This window comes from Stenella coeruleoalba, assembly GCF_951394435.1.
Source record: "Stenella coeruleoalba genome assembly, chromosome: 10".
Classification (NCBI taxonomy): Eukaryota; Metazoa; Chordata; class Mammalia; order Artiodactyla; family Delphinidae; genus Stenella; species Stenella coeruleoalba.
This window is the reverse complement of record NC_137156.1, coordinates 45,173,056-45,193,213: the sequence shown is the minus strand read 5'-3', so window position 1 is coordinate 45,193,213 and position 20,158 is coordinate 45,173,056. Positions and strand designations below refer to the sequence as shown.

Sequence of the window (20,158 nt, the reverse complement as noted above, 5' to 3'; positions counted from 1 at the left end):
AGGGAGCTTTTATGTGTTTTATTAACCCCCCTGTAAGTATGTGCAGTTTACAAGCCTATCACAAGGAGAGGAACACTGAAGAATGAGTTCCTAATAGAAGGATTTCAGACACTGTGGCACCAGGTTTGGTAGCAGATCTTCTGACTCCATCAGATCGCATGAGAGATTGTGTTCTCCCTGGACAGTCAGAAGGCAGGAGAGAAGACGAGTCCGTCTGTCTGTATGGCTCAACAGAGTGGGAGCGAGAGTCTGAACTCTGAGCCAGGGAAGCAGAGGAGAGGATGGTCACATCTGAATTAAAAGCATGTACCTCAGGCAGTGTTTCTCTTAAGTTGCGATCTGAATTAGGACCAGGCTGTGGTTCTGTTAGGACAGAGACTCCTTCAGCTCCTTGAATCTCTGTGAGTCAGCACTGGCTCTAGGGGAAATGGTGAGGCAGACAGAGTTTATCTTGCTTTACATCTAAGAGCTTCCATGTTCCCTCTTCCTTTTATCAAAATATCCTTCAGGATGTACTCTGATGACCTTATTCACACTAAAGGGTAAATGACTGATATCACTTACTGTTTCCTGTCTATGAGAAGCTGGATTAGAAATAAAAACTTTAAACTAAAAGAATGAATCTTTAACAGTCTTTAGAGTTACCATATGATCATGCAATCCCACTCCTGGGCGTATATTTGGAGAAAACTATAATTCGAAAAGATACATGCACCCCAATATTCATTGCAGCACTATTCACAATAGCCAAGACATGGAAACAGCCTGAATGTCCATTGACAGATGAATGGATAAAGAAGATGTGGTATATATACAGTGGAATATTACCCAGCCATAAAAAAGAATGAAATAATGCCATTTGCAGCTACATGGATGGACCTAGAGATTATCATACTAAGTGAAGTAAGCCAGACAGAGAAAGACAAATATCCCATGATATCACTTATTTGTGGAATCTAAAAAAAATGATACGAATGAATTTATTTACAAAACAGAAATAGAATTACAGACAGAGAAAACAAACTTATGGTTATCAAAGGGGAAAGAGGGGGAGGAATAAATTAGGAGTTTGGGGTTAGCAGATACACAGTACTATATATAAAATAGATAACCAACAATAGCATGGGGAACTATACTCAGTATCTTGTAAAAATCTATAAGGGAAGAGAATCTGAAAAAGAATATGTATGTATAACTGAATCACTTTGCTGTATACCTCAACCTAACACAACATTGTAAATCAACTACATTTCAATTTAAAAAAAAAAGAATGAATCTTTATTGCTGGAATTTTAGGCTTCAGTATGCAGGTGATGTGAAGGGAGGTGAAAAAAATCTTCAAGTCCTCAAAAGGATATACTTTTTATAATATAACTGTCTATGATCATTGCTATTCTAACTACTTTCTACCTGGCTTTCATTTTATCGTTTCACTGTAGGATGAAATGCTGTAAAAATGTAATGAGGATCATGTGCAAGTCAGGCATTGTATTAGATGCTCTACATGCATTATCTCATTTTAATGCTGTCTAATATCCAAGGAGGTGGGTTTGATTCACCGCGTTTAGAATATGGGCAAGTAAGAGAGACTAAGTGACTTTCTTATGGTAGTTTGGGTGGTGAGCATGGGGCTGGAGGAAACACCTCCTACCTCAGCCTGGTGTGGGTCCTACCTGGTCTTCCTTCCCGGGAAATGTGAATTATATGAGGTGTGAGTCAGGTTAGTGTTCTCTAGAGAAACAGAACCCACGGGACACACACACACACACACACACACACACACACACACACAGATTTATTTTGAAGAATTGTCTCACCTGATTGTGGGGCTGGAAAATCCAACATGTGTAGGACAGTTTGGCAGCCTAGAAATTCAGATAAGAGTTGATACTGCAGCCTTGAGTCCGAATTCCGCAGAACATCAGGCTGGCCACTCAGGTAGGGTTTCTGTGTTGCATTCTTGAGGAAAATTCCTTCTTTTTCAAGAAAGCTTAGTCTTTGCTCTTAAGGCCTTCAACTGCTTGGATGAGGCCCACCCACACTATGGAGGGGCTTTGCTTGAAATCACCTTTAAAAAATATCTCTACAGCAACATCTAGACTGGTGTTTTGCCAAAAACTGTGTGCCGTGGCCTAGCCAAGTTGACACAGAAGATTAACCATCACATTAATAAACAGTGGTTTTCACTGAATAGATTTTTTTTCAAGTTACATGGGATTCTTTACCGGCTAACCTTCCAGCTGGTTCTTGTTGTGCTGTGGATACAGACACAGGACCAGTTTAGGAGGAAGTGCAGTGGGGCCACCAGGGAACAACTCTTCATTTCTTCCATGGCATGTATGTGTTTCTGATAGGAGTCATCGTATTGTTTTCTGGACACAGATGTCAACTTAAAAAACTTCTTGATCTTATGTTATTGTTGGAGGGAGCTCTCAGACTGGCTGGGAAAGCACCAGTTGAGAAGGAGAAGGGAGAAAAACCCTCAAGCAATATTTCACAGTCAGAAGTGCAGCTGGGAAGGGGAGGAAGGTGGGGTTGGAATTCACAGAAATCCCAAGTGTACAGTATGACTCATGGTGTGGGGACACAGGATTTGATAAGAGCACCGTGTGGTCAGCTCTGTGAAAGAGGGAATGAATTTGCTTTATAAGTGCAGGGGAAAGAGTTTGCCTGTTTTCTTGTTACAGACAATAGATATCAGAAAAATTATGGGTATTGTTACTATTTTTAAAATTTTATTGAAGTCTAATTGATTTACAATGTTGTGTTAATTTCTGCTGTACAGCAAAGTGATTCAGTTACATATATATATATATATATATATATACATACATTCTTTTTCATATTCTTTTCCATATGGTTTATCACAGGATATTGAATATAGTTCCCTGTGCTATACAGTAGGACGTTGTTGTTTATCCATCCTATATATACTAGTTTGCATCTACCAGCCCCAAACTCCCACTCCATCCCTCCCCCACCCCTCCTCCAATATTGTTATTTCTGTGTTTTTAAGTCGTGTAATATCATGATTCATAAAATGTTACAAGAAATATGTGCGAACAGCACATCCGTTAGCTTCTCCAGTACCATCTCCCTGTGAAAGGGGACAGTGAGCCCGAGGGCAGCACATGACTGCTGTTCGTGTGCGGGAGGAGGGGACGAATGCAGGATGCTTTGGTGCACATGATGCCATCTCAGCAAAGCCTTGCAGCATCCCTAAGGACTGGGGAGGGGGGGGCAGGGCCTGAGTGGGAGGGAAATGCAGGTGACTTGGAGGGTGATGACCATCCAGCCTTCTGCTCAAGCCAGTCTGGGTCAGCATGCACTTGGTGGTTCATTGGAGGGCTGGCCATCTCGTGCCTCCTTGTATGACAGGCCTGTGGGACCCTCTCATTTCTCCTCAGCCCGCCTCTGGCTCCCCACTGGTGACACTGAGGCCTGACTCCTGACCCTCCTGCTTCTTCCAGGTGACTGCCTTAACCTCTTCCCCATCTGCAGTAGCCCAGCCTGCTCTCTCCTTCCCTTCCCCCCCCCAAATTCTTTTTGGTTTTTAACATCTTTATTGGCGTATAATTGCCTTACAATGCTGTGTTAGTTGCTGCTTTACAACAAAGTGAATCAGCTATACATATACACATATCCTCATATCTCCTCCCTCTTGCATCTCCCTCCCACCTTCTCTATCCACCTACACCCTCTAGGTGGTCACAAAGCACCAAGCTGATCTCCCTGTGCTATGCAGCTGCTTCCCACTAGCTATCTATTTTACATTTGGTAGTGTATATATGTCCATGCCACTCTCTCACTTTGTCCCAGCTTACCCTTCCCCTTCCCCGTGTCCTCAAGTCCATTCTCTACATCTGTGTTTTTATTCGTGTCCTGCCCCTAGGTTCTTCACAAACATTTTTTTTTTTTAAGATTCCATATATATGTTAGCATATGGTATTTGTCTTTCTCTTTGTGACTTCACTCTGTATGACAGACTCTGGGTCCATCCACCTCACTACAAATAGTTCAAATTCATTTCTTTTTATAGCTGAGTAATATTCCATTGTATATATGTGCCACATCTTCTTTATCCATTCAACTGTCAGTGGACACTTGGGTTGCTTCCTTGTCCTGGTTATTGTAAATAGAGCTGCAGTGAACTTTGTGGTACATGACTCTTTTTGAATCATGGTTTTCTCAGGATATATGCCCAGTAGTGGGATTGCTGAGTGGTATGGTAGTTCTATTTTTAGTTTTTTAAGGAACCTCCATACTGTTCTCCATAGTGGCTGTACCAATTCACATTCCAACCAGAAGTGCAAGAGTGTTCCCTTTTCTCCACACCCTTTCCAGCATTTATTGTTTGTAGATTTTTTGATGATGGCCATTCTGCCTGGTGTGAGGTGATACCTCATTGTAGTTTTGATACGCATTTCTCTAATGATTAGTGACGTTGAGCATTCTTTCATGTGTTTGTTGGCAATCTGTATATCTTCTTTGGAGAAATGTCTATTTAGGTCTTCTGTGCATTTTTGGATTGGGTTGTTTGTTGTTTTGATATTGAGCTGCATGAGCTGCTTGTAAATTTTGGAGATTAATCCTTTGTCAGTTGCTTCATTTGCAAATATTTTCTCCCATTCTGAGGGTTGTCTTTTGGTCTTGTTTATGGTTTCCTTTGCTGTGCAAAAGCTTTTAAGTTTCATTAGGTCCCATGTGTTTACTTTTGTTTTTATTTCCATTTCTCTAGGAGGTGGGTCAAAAAGGGTCTTGCAGTGATATATGTCATAGAGTGTTCTGCCTATGTTTTCCTCTAAGAGTTTTATAGTGTCTGGCCTTAACATTAAGGTCTTTAATCCATTTTGAGTTTATTTTTGTGTATGGTGTTAGGGAGTGTTCTAATTTCATTCTTTTACATGTAGCTGTTCAGCTTTCCCAGCACCACTTATTGAAGAGGCTGTCTTTTCTCCATTGTATATCCTTGCCTCCTTTATCAAAAATAAGGTGACCATATGTGCGTGCGTTTATCTCTGGGCTTTCTATCTGTTCCATTGATCTATATTTCTGATTTTGTGCCAGTACCATGCTGTCTTGATTACTGTAGCTTTGTAGTAGAGTCTGAAGTCAGGGAGCCTGATTCCTCCAGCTTCGTTTTTCTTTCTCAAGATTGTTTTGGGTCTTTGGGGTCTTTTGTGTTTCCATACAAATTGTGAATTTTTTTGTTCTAGTTCTATGAAAAATGCCAGTGGTAGTTTGATAGGGATTGCATTGAATCTGTAGATTGCTTTGGGTAGCAGAGTCATTTTCACAATGTTGATTCTTCCAATCCAAGGACATGATATATCTCTCCATCTGTTTGTATCATCTTTCATTTCTTTCATCATTGTCTTACGGTTTTCTGCATACAGGTCTTTTGTCTCCTTAAGTAGGTTTATTCCTAGGTATTTTATTCTTTTTGTTGCAATGGTAAATGGGAGTTTCCTTATTTTCTCTTTCAGATTTTTCATCACTAGTGTATAGGAATACAAGAGATTTCTGTACATTAATTTTGTATCCTGCTACTTTACCAAATTCATTGATTAGCTCAAGTAGTTTTCTGGTAGCATCTTTGGAATCTCTATGTATAGTGTCATGTCATCTGCACACAGTGACAGCTTTACTTTTTCTTATCTGATTTGGATTCCTTTTATTTCTTTTTCTGCTCTGATTGCTGTGGCTAAAACTTGCAAAACTATGTTGACTAATGGTGGTGAGAGTGGGCAGCCTTGTCTTGCTCCTGATCTTAGTGGAAATGGTTTCAGTTTTTCACCATTGAGAATGATGTTGGCTGTGGTTTTGTCATATATGGCCTTTATTATGTTTGGGTGAGTTCCCTCTATGCCTACTTTCTGGAGGGTTTTTATCATAAATAGGTGTTGAATTTTTTTGAAAGCTTTTTCTGCATCTTTTGAGATGATCATATGGTTTTAATCCTTCAATTTGTTAATATGGTGTATCACGTTGATTGATTTGCATATATTGAAGAATCCTTGCATTCCTGGAATAAACCCCACTTGATCATGGTGTATGATCCTTTTAATGTGCTGTTGGATTCTGTTTGCTAGTATTTTGTTGAGGATTTTTGCATCTATGTTCATCAGTGATATTGGCCTGTAGTTTTCTTTCTTTGTGACATCTTTGTCTGGTTTTGGTATCAGGGTGATGGTGGCCTCGTAGAATGAGTTTGGGAGTGTTCCTCCCTCTGCTATATTTTGGAAGAGTTTGTAAAGGATAGGTGTTAGCTCTTCTCTAAATGTTTGATAGAATTCGCCTGTGAAGCCATCTGGTCCTGAGCTTTTATTTGTTGGAAGATTTTTAATCACAGTCTCAATTTCAGTGCTTGTGATTGGTCTGTTTATATTTTCTACTTCTTCCTTATTCAATGTTGGAAGTTTGTGCTTTTCTAAGAATTTGTCCATTTCTTCCAGGTTGTCCATTGTATTGGCATAGAGTTACTTGTAGTAATCTCTCATGATCTTTTGTATTTCTGCAGTGTCAGTTGTTACTTCTCCTTTTTCATTTCTAAGTCTATTGATTTGAGTCTTCTCCCTTTTTTTCTTGATGAGTCTGGCTAATGGTTTATCTATTTTGTTTATCTTCTCAAAAAACCAGCTTTTAGTTTTATTGATCTTTGCTATTGTTTCCTTCATTTCTTTTTCATTTATTTCTGATCTGATCTTTATGATTTCTTTCCTTCTGCTAACTTTTGGGTTTTTTTGTTCTTATTTCTCTAATTGCTTTAGGTGTAAGGCTAGGTGGTTTATTTGAGATGTTTCTTGTTTCTTGAGGTAGGATTTTATTGCTATAAACTTCCCTCTTAGAGCTGCTTTTGCTGCATCCCATAGGTTTTAGATCATCGTGTTTTCATTGTCATTTGTTTCTAGGTTTTTTTTTGATTTCCTCTTTGATTTCTTCAGTGATCTCTTGGTTATTAAGTATTGTATTGTTTAGCCTCCATGTGTTTGTATGTTTTACAGATTTTTTCCTGTAATTGACATCTAGTCTCATAGTGTTGTGGTCAGAAAAGGTACTTGATATGATTTCAGTTTTGTTAAATTTACCAAGGCTTGATTTGTGACCCAAGATATGATCTGTCCTGGAGAATGTGCCATGAGCACTTGAGAAGAAAGTGTATTCTGTTGTTTTTGGATGGAATGTCCTATAAATATCAATTAATTCCATCTTGTTTAATGTATCATTTAAAGCTTGTGTTTCCTTATTATTTTCATTTTGGGTGATCTGTCCATTGGTGCAAGTGGGATGTTAAAGTCCCCTACTATGATTGTGTTACTGTTGATTTCCCCTTTTATGGCTGCTAGCATTTGCCTTATGTCTTGAGGTGCTCCTATGTTGGGTGCATAAATATTTAGAATTGTTATATCTTCCTCTTGGATTGATCCCTTGATCATTATGTAGTGTCCTTCTTTGTCTCTTGTAACATTCTTTATTTTAAAGTCTGTTTTGTCTGATATGAGAATTGCTACTCCAGCTTTCTTTTGATTTCCATTTGCATTGAATATCTTTTTCCATCCTCTCACTTTCAGTTCTAAATACTTCTCAACCCATCCTCTCCTCTCCATCACTGAGAACAGTGGTATAGCTCAGGTGTCATCATTTGCTGGACATAAGGCCCTCATCTGTCACCTGCTTCCCCAGCCTCACCTGCGGCCACTTTTACTGGATCTTCCTAAGCACCCCATGCTTTCCCCATGTCTGGTTCTGGGGTACTGGCTGGAGAACTCGTGGGTCTCAACCACTTTCTCCCCTCTTCCCACTGTCTCCTTATTAGTTACCTTAATACCGTTTTGGAATAAGGTGGCAACAGCAAGCAGATAAGTTCCCTTCTTCTCTGGTTCTAGAGTCATTCAAACAGCCTTAAGATGAAAACTGGTGCTGGAAAGGAGGAGATTGAGCAGGAGGTGATTTTGTTGGTGGGCTGTGTGTGTGTGAGAGAGAGAGAGACAGACAGACAGACCCTTAAGGTATTTCTAGCCCTCCTTGGCAGGGCTTCCTCCTGAGTCTCTCCTCCCTTGGGACCTGCTGCCGAGGCCAGGCTGCTGAGCCAGTGGCTCCATTTGGCAGACAGTTGTGGGGTCCACTCCTGAGACTGGGGTTCTGAAGTCAGGAAACAGGCAGTGTCTGCAGAGTGAGTGTGAAGCTTAGTCTACAAGATAGACCACTTTTTTTCTCATCTCAGCTTAGTTTCTGACTCTCAGTCTCCCCTCTTGCCGCACCTGGTGGTTCTCACTTCTTCCACCTCCACCTTGGTGTTGTGTTAAGGTTCTGGGGTCTTAGAAAGATGCCAGAGTGGCAGCGGATAGGAGGGAACATGTGTGTCTCCAGGTTAGGGTGACCCCCCCGCCCCTGCCACCCGTAGCTGCTCCCCAGGCCCAGGAGGCCACTCCAGGTCACTCTCAGGACAGCATTCTTTTGGAAGGTTGACCAGTAGTCTGTCCCCTGGACACACCAGGCACCTCCTGTCTCTGGGGCATCTTCTGGGATTCAGGAAGCTCCCGTCTCCAGGATCCACAGATGCTCCCTCTAGCCTAAGGGCACAGTTTTCAGGCTGGGAAAGTCTTCTGCTCCAGAGCACTCTGCCTTTTTCTTTTTTTTGGAAGTCAGAACTTTATTACTAAGGAGAACTTTTTTTTTTTTGCCTTAGGCATTATTTTTTTTAATTGAAATATAGTTGATTTACAATGTTGTGTTAATTTCTGCTGTACAGCAAAATGACTCAGTTATACATATGTATATTCTTTTTCATATTCTTTTCCATTATGGTTTATCACAGGATACTGAATATAGTTCCCTGTGCTATACATTAGGACCTTGTTGTTTATCTGTTCTGTACGTAATAATTTGCATCTACTAACCCCAAACTCCCAGTCCACCCCTCTCCCACCCCCTCCCCCTTGGCAACCACAAGTCTGTTCTCTATGTCTGTGAGTCTGTTTCTGTTTCATAGGTAAGTTCATTTGTGTCATATTTTAGATTCCACATATAAGTGATATCATGTGGTATTTGTCTTTCTCTTTCTGACTTACTTCACTTAGTATAATAATCCCTAGTTGCATCCATGTTGCTGCAAATGTCATTATTTCATTCTTTTTTATAACTGAGTAATATTCCATTGTGTATATATACCACATCTTTATCCGTTCTTACGTCGATGGGTATTTAGGTTGTTTCCATGTCTTGGCTATTGTGAATAGCACTGCTATCTGCCTTTTTCTATAACCTTAGCCTCAACAGATTTAGGTTTGTGGAAAATAAAAGCCAGGTATGCATGCAGGCTGTTTCTGCTTCCTGCCTGGACACCTAGGGTTCCTAAAAGTGAGGAAGATTTTCAGATTACCTTCAGATAGAGAGATCTGTTACAAAGACCAGAGGACACCTGGGCGGCCCTTATTGTAGATGTAGTGTCTTTGGACTACATGGTTGTTCTGCCTGGATCTGAAGTGTTCTGGGGTTGGGATCTTTGGGAAAACTCAAATATCAGTGAAGGGCATTTGGAATGCACGTAGCACTGTGATTGGACTGGGTTGCCACCCTCCAGGTTGAAGCATCCTGGTTGGGCAGAGGTTCCCATTCAGCCAGCTCTGCGGCAGTGGCTCTCCTTGTGTCAAGCCCTGCTCCCTGGTCCCACTTAGGTGTAGCTCATGGCACAGGGTTATTTTCACTGAAAGCACATGGAGCCATGGAGCCAGCCCTGTCTTCCTCAGGCGGTGGAAGCCAGGTACTTAAAGTTTCATGGACTTGGCTTCGGTTCAATAATAAAAGGTTTTTTTTGTAATGAAAAAGTAATTCTTCCACTTCATTGCAGTAGTAACTGAAGTGAGAGAATGGCTTTGTATAAGCTGTTATCCGGAGTCTCATTAATGAAGACATGTAATGAACATGAAGGTGTAAAGACATAGCCTTGCTTATGTTTCAACAGGGAAAAATTGGATAGAGTTGCTTTTTTTATAGATCGTGTTTGTCTAAGTTTTTGTTGTGTCTCCAACAATGGAGACAATGAATTTAAAAGAAAAAAAAATTGAATTTAAAAGAAAAAAAAAGGGAATTCCCTGGCTTCCCAGTGGTTAGGACTCCACGCTTTCATTGCTGAGAGCCCGGGTTCAATCCCTGGTCGGGGAACTAAGATCCCAAAAGTTGTGTGGCGCGGCCTAAAAAAAAAGAAATAAAAGAGGAATGCATTGGAAAGATACAAGGGCATCCCAAAGGGCTGAAGGCTCAGTAACCAAGGTTGGGAAGGACAGATGTGGGGACGACATGGGTCTGCCTCCTGAGAGCGGCTGTTAATGTGACCTAGTTCGAGTCACTTCCAGTCTCCGTGTCTGTTTGTTGTTTCCAGTTTCCTGGAGTGACAGTCGTATAGGCTTAACTGGACTTAATGCTCTGCCCCTGGATCACACAGCCTTCTCCCCACTCCCCACCATCTTCTTATTAGTTACCTTAATACTACCCATTGTGGAATAAGGTATGATAGGGTAAGGATGTGAATAGGTAATATCATGTGATGCTCAGGTTTGCTGAATGGTCTCTGTGTGTTGGGCGCTTTTCAAGTATTGCTTATTCTGCCACCCCCACAGCCCTGTGTCTTATGTACTGTTGCATCTCCTATTTCTTGGATGAGCAAAGCAAAGCCCAGAAAGGCCAAGCAGTTTTCCAAGGTTGTAAAGCTTTTCCCTGACAGTCAATACTTGGCAGGTCATGCACATACCTTTAACTTTATGGCTAACAGTGTGGATGGTAGTTGGGGTTTGGTCTCTGCAAACATCCTGTGCTAATACCTTAGGGTTCCGGGCGTGATCATAGCCCACGTCTTCTTACCAGTGGAAGTCAGAGCCGTGTCCTGGCTGTCTGAAGAGCTTGGCATCCAAGCCTCCCCCTGACCTAGATCAGGGTGGGAGGAACATGTGGGGAGCAGGCTTGTGCATGGGGAGGGGCAGGAACAAAACCAGAGGGCTCAGCAGTAGTTGGGGGCGGGGTGGTTCAGCTAGATTCACGGAGCTCATGGGCCAGCACTTCCAGAGTCATACAGTGGGTCCTGTTTCCAGGGTTATTGGGGATGGAGCAGAATGACATCAGCACAGGGGCATCAGTAGGAGTGGCATCACCCATTTCTGTTTGACACTAATTTAACTGAGATCTTTGGTAGCCTTCTTCTTTTGGTTTTGTTTTGTAGCCTCCTCTTCAGTTCTCTTCTCCTTTATTTGTAAACTGCCAGCCCCTTTTATTGATTACCATTATACCTACATTCCTCCCCCCCATCATTTTGTAATCTCTGAGTGCAGCAATGTCACCCCTGCCTTAATTTATGGCAGGGGCCCAAAGTCAGATAGGGGCAGGTGTCATAAATGGATAAAGAGGCTGGTAAGCTCTGTATCAGCCTGGAAAGCATGCATTCCTTCTAAAAAGGGGAAACTACCTCTAGGATCTGTATTTTCATGTAAAATTCCCAATTTTTAAATGTTTGCCAATAGTTAGTTTTTAAAAGTGGGCAGGCCAAAGACATGGAAACAACCTAAATGTCCGTGGACAGATGAATGGATAAAGAAGCTGTGGAACATATATGCAATGGAATATTAGTCATAAAAAGGAATGAGATAATGCCATTTGCAGCAACGTGGATGCAACTAGAGATTATCATACTAAGTCAGAAAGAGAAAGACAATACCATATGATATCACTTACATGTGGAATCCAAGATATGACACAAATGAACTTATTTATGAAAGAGACTCACAGACATAGAGAACAGACTTGTGGTTGCCAAGGATTGGGAGTTTGGGATTAGCAGGTTCAGACTATTATATATAGAATGAATAAACAACAAGGTCCTACTGTAGAGCACAGGGAACTATATTCAATATCCTGTGATAAACCAAAATGGAAAATAATATGAAAAAGAATGCATATGTATGTATAACTGAGTCAGTGTGCTGTACAGCAGAAGTTAACACAACTTTGTAAATCAACTATACTTCAATAAAATAAATTCTAAAAAAATAAAATAAGGGACTTCCCTGGCGGTCCAGTGGTTAAGACCTCACACTTCCACTGCAGGGGGCACAGGTTCAATCCCTGGTTGGGGAACTAAGATCCCGCATGCTGTGCTGTGCAGCCAGTAAATATAAAATAAGATAACTTAAAATAAAATGGCAGGCCAATACAACACGTCTCTCAGCATTGCCAGTTTTGGATGATACTGTTGGAGGCAGGCAGGTGGCAGGGAACACCTGCATCTCCATCCTGGCTTCCAAAGGGACCAGAGATGTTCCAGCCTGTTCCTGAATCAGCCCCTCTCTCCTAATTGACTTTAGGGTATAAACCATATTTTTATGTATGTATTTATGTTACTCAGCTGGAAGACTTATTTTTTCAGCCTAATACATGAAGATAAAATGATAATATTCAATTATAAGTTGGCTCTCTTATCACCTTTACTTTCCCAATTGGATGTTAAACTCCTCCAAGGCAGAAGCTTATGGGTGCTTAAGATATATTTTTAATTGATTGATGTAAATAAACATGTTTGAAATAATAACATTAAGTATTCTCTAGGTAAAGAGATGTTTTCAGTGTTTGTTGGTCTTCTTAATGTGTTTCTGTGTTGTGGGACGATTTTCAGAGTTATGTTTTGCTTTTCTTTTAGGCACATTATTTAAAATGTCCTTCCTCAGGAGTTTTCCTTAGGTCATTTTGTCTTCAAGGGGTTAAACACATTATCTTACATTTTCCTTAACTCTCTTCTTCTATACCTATATCTTTGTGGTAGAGATGGTTTTCCTTGGGATTTCTAAAATCAGATAATGTGCTCTTGCTTTTGGACTTATTTCCAAATAAAAAACTAGTATAGAATAATAGTCTTGGGCCAGATTGCATACTTTTATGCAATTTGCAGGTGCTCAAATGCAAACTATTATTTTCTTTTTCATATTCTTTTCCATTATGATTTATCACAGGATATTGAATATATAATAGTTCTGTGTGCTATACAATAAGACCTTGTTGTTTATCCATTCTATATATAATGGTTTGCATCTGCTGATCCCAAACTCCCACTCCATCCCTCCCCTATCCCCCTTCCCCTTGGCAACCACAAGTCTGTTCTCTGTTTGTGAGTCTGTTTCTGCTTCATAGATAAGTTCATCTGTGTCATATTTTAGATTCCTCAAACTAGTTCTCGATGTCTCTATTTATATAATTTTAATATGATTTCATTAAGGTGGACTTGCAAAAAAATTTGTGGTACTTTTGAAATATTTTTACAATTTTCGTACAGTTTCATGTTTTGATACTTAACATGGTCTTTGTTTTATTTGTCCTCTGTTTGGAGAGAGGATTTGTGGAAGTGTGAGAGCACCCAGGACCAGAGAATCTTGGTGTTGGAAGAACAGGGAGTCAGTGTGACGTTCTCCTCAGTGAAGGCTTGGTCCCTCGGGTAGGAGGGAGCTCCCTGCCCCCCACAGCTGTCCTTTCCTCTTCTGAGCAGTTGTATCTTTTTGGATGGTTTTTCCTCATTGTGAACTGACACCTATTTCCTGGTCATTTCCATGCTTTGAACTGAATTAAACACAGAGCAAGCCTAACCCTTTTGGGCTCTCCACATCCATGGTAAGATCATTGAGGGCTGTGAGCATGTTGTGTATTCCTCTCAGGGCCTGGGACCACATTCTAGGGCACTTGGGGGTCCAAAGGACCCAGATGGAAATCCAGGCTTCACCTTGGACTGACAGAATGGCTGTGGACAAGTGACTTAGCCTCCCTTTAGGGGAGGTTTCCTTATCGGATTATGGTGAGTATTAAATAAGATAGTGAGTGAAAATACCCAGTGCAGCCCCTGACTGCAGTCACTCAATAAGTGATGCGGGGAGTTAGAACTTGCTGGTTAAACTGAAAGGAAGGAAGTCTTGCAGAATGCCTTAGAGCTGAGCCAAGACAGCCTAGAATCCAAGGCCAGGCTCCTCGGGAAATGAGTCTTTGGTGCTTACCTTGTAGAGCGTCCCACACAGCTGCCGGAGAGTGATGAGGAGCACTTCCTCCTTTCTGGATCCCATCAGTGAGCCCGGTTGCCCCGGAAACCTAACACCAAGGAACACTCTAACCAATGCACAGTCTTATACCCTAGAGAGTGTAAGAGAGAGAGAGTTTGTGTCCTGAATCCCAGCGCTCTTCTTTCAGAGGCTGATGAACTGGGCTTCTCCGTCCAGAAGGAAACCTTGGTTTTCATTCACTCTCTCCCCCCAAACTCCTCCCTGATTCAGACGCAAGAACCTTCCAGCTTCCCCTCCCTTTGACCACTACCTCCACCGTCTTCTGTAGCTTCACCAGGCTCCCCTTCCTCTTTGGGGTATGGCTCCTGCAAATCTCCCCTAAAAGGAGAGAGTGAAAGCCAGCCTAGGCCCGGCCAAACCAGAGTCCCCCCTTTACTATTTCAAGGTGGCTTCCAGTTAAGAGGCTGATTAGGAGTTATTTATTTGATGAGCAAGTACCTGAATTGTTCAACTAGTTTTGAAAAAAATTTAAAACTAAAACAACAACGCAGCCCCCAAAGTTTTCCTTAGGTCATTTTGTCTTCAAGGGGTTAAACACATTTTCTTACATTTTCCTTAACTCTTTTCTTCTGTGGTAGAGATGGTTTTCCTTAGGATTTCTAAAATCAGATAATGTGCTCTTGCTTTTGGACTTATTTCCAAATAAAAAACTAGTATAGAATAATAGTCTTGGGCCAGATTGCATATTTTTATGCCATATGTAAGAAGTTAGTATTTGTACTTAGCGAACCAACGGAATTTTAAACAAAATTAGATCTTTACTTACTCTAAATTTTGGTGGTTTCTTTGGATTTATATAAAATGTAAAAAATTATGTGATATTATACTAACTTTGTGTTCACTGGATTGTGTAGTAAGTGGATAACACAGAGGTGCGTTTTAAATATTCTTCCATCTAAAACTGTGATCTGGACAGAAGCAGGCACATCACCTTGCTCTGGGGTCCCCTTGAAGTCGGTCCCTTGCTTCCTCCAAGTTTCTATGAGGAAATGCTATGGGAAATTACTTAGCTGGGTGCTGTCACCGTGGATGTAGACCCGGGTGATGTGATCTTGTGAGAACAGGCCTAGACTAAGCAACACTTACAAAAAAAAAAAAAAAAAGACCTTGCTCCGTGTTTCCCCAACCCTTCGTTTTGAAAATATTCAAATTTATAGGAAAGTTGGGAGGGTAGTACAGTGAAGCCTTACTGTTAACCTATTGCCACATGCCAATATAAACACAATTCTCTGTTTTGATTGAAACAACTGAGAACAAGTGCAGACAGCATGAATAAGGATGTGTTCCTACATAACTGAAATACCATTAGCACACCTTAGAAAATTAACAGTAATTTCCCAATATCAGCTGATAAACAGTCCATGATCCAGGTTCAGATTCTCCCCATGGTCCCTAACATGTCTTTTCAGCTTAAAAAGAAATACAGGCTCCCATCAAGTTTCATAACTTTGTTGTTATGCTTCTGTTTTCTTTTTAAATTTAGAAGAGTCCCTGCTTTGGGGGTGTGTATGTTTTGTGACATTGACCTTTTTCCTTTTTGGAAGAGACCAGGATAATTATCTTGTAGAATGACCCCCAATCTGGATTTGTCTAATTGATTCTTCATAGGCTTTTTATTTTTACTTTTTGGTTAAATTTTTGGAACTATGCTTACAGAAATGTGCATAAATCTCAGGTATGCAGGTTTGTGAAATACCACGTTCCAGCCTCTGGGATTCTGGGAGCCTTATCTGGAAGCCTCCCAAGACCTTATCTCTGCACTTGTTTCTTGCAGCTTGGGGCAGAGGCAACTTCCTGGCACTTTCCTCTGGTTCATGGTACTGAGGCTGGGCAGCTTCCAGGGTAGGCAGCTCCATTGTACTAGTCTCAGATCCCCCACCGGGGTTTCAGTTAGAGGAGTTATTGTTTAGTTCCCCTTCTAAAAATGTCACATTATGTAATTATCCTGGCTTTAGGAGATTTGGGTTGTTTTTATACCACGTGAATGAATTGGCAATTAGGAAAGTCATTTTAAAGCTTTTGGTGATCTAATTCAATTGTTCAAACTGCCTTAATAAGTAGGTTGTAATAAGACACAATGCTTGGGTTTTTAGTTTCTCACAACCTAGTGTTTTTTTGTTTTTGGTTGTAGAGATCCAGTATCAGGCCAGAGGTATTTCACAGTCCTTTATTTAAAAAAAAATAAAAATAAAAAGCCAAATATTAAAAACATGATGACCTGGGCCAACTTTGTCTTTACTATCCTAATTACCTTTCTCCTCTTCTGAATACTCCACATGCTTTCCCTTTTTTTTTCCATTTTCAACACACATGCCAAATGGGGTTGACAGTTCATGGTTGTAAATTGGGGGCTTAACCCGGGGCAGTGAATTCCATAAAATCACATGCAAAGTTTGTGTGTATTTGCTGATGGGCTTTGATCTGAAGAGAGGCTTGCCTAGATTTCATCAGCTTTTCAGAGGTGTCTGTGAGCCTCAAATAGTTAAAAACACTGGCTTAAATAATTATTTCCTCCTACAACCTTTGATATTTTCTCTGACCCTTGACGTAGTATCTTCTTCTTCTTAGTAATCTTTTTGTGTACTATTTGTTTTGGATTAAAAAATTATAAGGAATACAACTAAATTCATTCATAGTATTAGTCATCACCCAGAAATAACTGCTGTTTACACATTGGTAGATAGTTACCTATCTACCTATCATGTATCTACCTATTCATCTATAAATCATCTTACTGTCTGTCTGTCTACACACACACACACACACACACACACACACACAGATATTTTTTTAAAGGAATCATTCTATATGAACCCTTCCCACTTTGCTAAATGTAGATCAATAACATTTTTGTTTAATTGCTGCAGGGTAGTCCATTGTATGGATATACTGTCATTTATTTAACCAATCTTCTATCATGGACATAGATATTTATATTTTAATAGGAATCAAACCTTAAGCAACAGGAGTAGAGGAAGAGACAGGAGGAACTCGGGGTTTTGCTGGTCCCAAGAGCCCACTTCCTTTGTCTTACCTTCCAAGCCCCACCTCAAAGGTTAGGCTCTGGACTTTGGGTCAGAGAATATGTTTGCTTTTTCCATAAGAAAGGAGAACTGTACTTTCACACTCATTCCTCTAACCCCCAAAGGTAGAGACGTGAATTGGCAAGTCATTTGAAATCAATAAAGAATAGTTTTAGAGGGTCAATTGACTTCAAAGCAGTTTCATTTTAATCCATTCTCAGAGAAAATAATCTGAAAAAGAATCCTCAAACTAACACAACATTGTAAATCAATTATACTTCAATAAAAAAAGAATTAACAACAAAAAAGAAACAAAAAAAAATCGGCTATCTGATCAGCCAGTTTGCCTGATACTAGGAAAGAACAAGTTAGTGACAGAATTTACAGCATCCCACCTGGAATGCTTATTTTATGAACTCTACTTTATTCATTGATATGAATGCCACCGACATAACAGTGAATGAAAATTTATTAAGATTCCAAATATAATTTCCCCAAATTTGAAGACAGAAACCACAGACAACCTTTCATTCACTGAAGTAAGCTCATTTACTGAATCACACACTTGTAGCCTAAAAGACTAAATTCAGTAGCCCTTAAAAGGTGGCCAATTTAGTCTCTACCTCATTGGCTGCTAAAGAGCCAACTTCAAACAAACACTACCGAGAAAAAAAAGAAACTTCAAATTAAATAAAGCAACCAAATAAGCCTAAAAAAAAAAGAAATTTCTATACCGAAGAGTGCATATGTCTAAAAATTCAAGTGAATTAAAAGGTAATTCTCAGAATACAAAACATAAATGATAAAAAAAATCGATCCTCACTTTCCAAGGTTCAAATGGGCCTAATTTTGTATAGTTTACCTTATATTTAAAAAGTCTTCATGAAAATTATTGTGGGGAAAAATTGAATACTTTAATGGTTAAAATGCTCGAGTCACGTAGCCAGGGGAGAGACTTTGTTGTGTATAAGTCAGCGTGCTTTTCCTCTGTCTGCGTGTGTCCGTATTTCCCTGTGCCATGTTGTTGAAAGAGGTATTGCCGATTGTCTTGTCTTCCTTTCTCTCTTATCCATTTACCAAGGACACGTCCAGATTAGAGGCTGCACCATTCAACACCCTTGGGTACAGGGTAGTAACTGTTCCCATCTGGCTATGTGTGATGAGTGGTGTTTATGTCATGGCATAAATCACATTTTGCTGTTCCATCAGCTGAGATGCTAACCATTAAAAAAATTTACTCTGTCTACAAAAATCAGTAACCAGGGATTTTTGTATGGGGGCAGTCCTTTAACAGTTATTCCCCAAGTCTGTCTGTAAAGATAAACAATCAAATTACTATCCTCACTGAAAGAGTATAGGAAACAACAAGAAATACAAGCTCACAGATAAAAGATGACCTTTCATAAGGACAGGTAGGAAGCCATTTTAAGGAAGACAGAAGGCAACCAAGGAAACCCAATACCCTTTTGAAAAAGTCTTTAAGAATGTCATCCTTTTTCACCAATCCAGCCAGCAACACAGCCTCAGGGAGCTCAAGATGAATTTTCAGAAAAGCATGGAAAATAAAGTAGGTTGATAGCATCCTGTGACTGACTTAATGCTCCTCACAACTCTCTGTGGACTCCAGCGAATACAGAAAATCAATTTTATTTATTTGCATAGTACATGATTGGCACTAGGAAAACACACAAAATCTAAATAAGTTAATAATTAACCAAGGTGATGACATTTCATGTAAAGTAAAATGGAAGACTGCTTTTTTGGGGAAAGAATAAAGCTAAAGGTAAATCTCAGACACTTTACAGGAAATAGTATGTGTACTTTTAAAATGATGGTGTTGGGTTCCTTAAAAAACTAAAAATAGAACTACCATATGACCAGCAATCCCACTACTGGGCATATACCCTGAGAAAACCATAATTCAAAAGGACACATGTCCCCCAGTGTTCATTGCAGCACTATTTACAATAGCCAGGACATGGAAACAACCTAAATTTCCAACGATAGATGAATGGATAAAGAAGATGTGGTACATATATACAATGGGATATTACTCAGCCATAAAAAGGAACAGAATTGGGTCATTTGTAGAGATGTGGAGGGACCTAGAGTCTGCCATACAGAGTGAAGTAAGCCAGAAAGAGAAAAACAAATATCGTATATTAAGACATATATGTGGAATGTAGAAAAATGGTACAGATGAACCTATTTGTAGGGCAGGAATAGAGACATAGACGTAGAGAATGGACATGTGGACACGGGGTGGAAGGGAAGGGTGGAGTGAATTGGGAGATTAGGTTTGGCATAAATACACTACCATGTGTAAAATAGATAGCTAGTGGGAACCTGCTGTGTAGCACAGGGAGCTCAGCTTGGTACTTTGTGATGACCTAGATGGGTGGGATGGAGGGGTGGGAGGGAAGTCCAAGAGGGAGGGGATATAGGTATTCATTTCATTTCATTGTAAAATTTCATTGATTCATTTCATTGTACAGCGGAAACTAACACAACATTGTAGAGCAATTTTACTCCAAAAAAAAAAAAAAAAAAACAAAAAAAAATGATGGTGTTGGCCAGTAGAAGTGAATAAGGACTGTCATGCCTGAATAGATGGAGGCGAGGTCCTGATTCACTTCTGGTTTATTCCACACGCCTTGGGATGTTGTCACACAGCCTGTTTTTGCTGTGTCACCACGGCTTTTGTGAGCAGCCCAGGGTTTCTACTCTGATGGGAGCACACCACTGATTCCTGCCTGCCACCGGCTTCGTAGGAGTCTGAGGCTGCAAGTTCCATTTCAGGAATTCGAGTTACACCAGTTTTGCATCTTGAGCCTCAGCAAAGTTCTAAATGGGGAAGTGAAGATTTCCCTTGGATGCTTTATCTTGTTTAGAACTCTGTTCACAGCACAGATAGTCAGCATCCTCGTTTCCATGGTAAGCTGGTGGCTCCCTGAATCATCACAAACTTAACTCAACCAAGGAGGAAGAGATAACGTCTGGTGCCTTTTCCCTGTGGGGAAGACAGACCCTTTAATGCAAGATACGCCC

The 20,158-nt window shown here is 40.3% G+C and overlaps 1 protein-coding gene across 11 annotated transcripts in view; it reads left to right on the top strand.

Annotated features, from left to right (window-relative positions):
* DST (dystonin) overlaps positions 1–20,158 on the top strand; it is a 496,974-nt gene that overhangs the window by 77,195 nt on the left and 399,621 nt on the right. The window lies entirely within an intron of this gene.